Raw genomic sequence first — 650 nt, 5'->3', positions numbered from 1 at the left:
TGCAGTGTGCGTCAGGCCCGGAAGCGGTCGCGGCGGCCGCAAGTGCAAGTGAAGTCGGACGGCGTGGCGATCCTGTTGCCAGGGCCAAAGACCCACCCCTAAACGACGGTTTCAAATCCTCTAGGGCTGCTTGCGGGCCGGGCCCGTTCCGTAAGGGTTGTGGTTCCACACGCGCTGTTTAAATTGGGGGGAGGGGGAAGTGCCCCCCACCAGGAGGGTAGGCAAGTCACTGCATAAAAACTCTGCATAAAAACCCCCAGAGCATCGCCCTTCATCGCCCTGTCAGCCGACACGCATGCAGGCGGGTTTGCCTATCGTCATTAGTCATGGCGCCCTACCCCTCCAAGCGCATAGGCAACCCACCCGCACGCCTGCATGTAGATGGGTCTACCCTTGTTCCATGCTGTGCGCGGGCTGCGCGGGTAAGCATTCAGGCACCCCGGCACCGAGGCCTGACTGCGTGACCCGAGTTACGGGTGGCTCCAATTCGCTATGAACAATCAGTCGTTATAACCCTTTTTGAAGTTGAAGTTGAAGTCTCCTAACCATCGTCTCGTCGCCATCCACCTGGCAGACAGACAACCTCTGCCAACTGCCCCCGTCTACCAAACAACACCACACAGACACGCGCGCGCGATGCTCGGTCTACA

Source organism: Frankliniella occidentalis, unplaced genomic scaffold (genome assembly GCF_000697945.3).
Source record: "Frankliniella occidentalis isolate FOCC.00 unplaced genomic scaffold, Focc_3.1 Scaffold155, whole genome shotgun sequence".
Taxonomy (NCBI): Eukaryota; Metazoa; Arthropoda; class Insecta; order Thysanoptera; family Thripidae; genus Frankliniella; species Frankliniella occidentalis.
Note: the sequence above shows the minus strand (reverse complement) of the source record.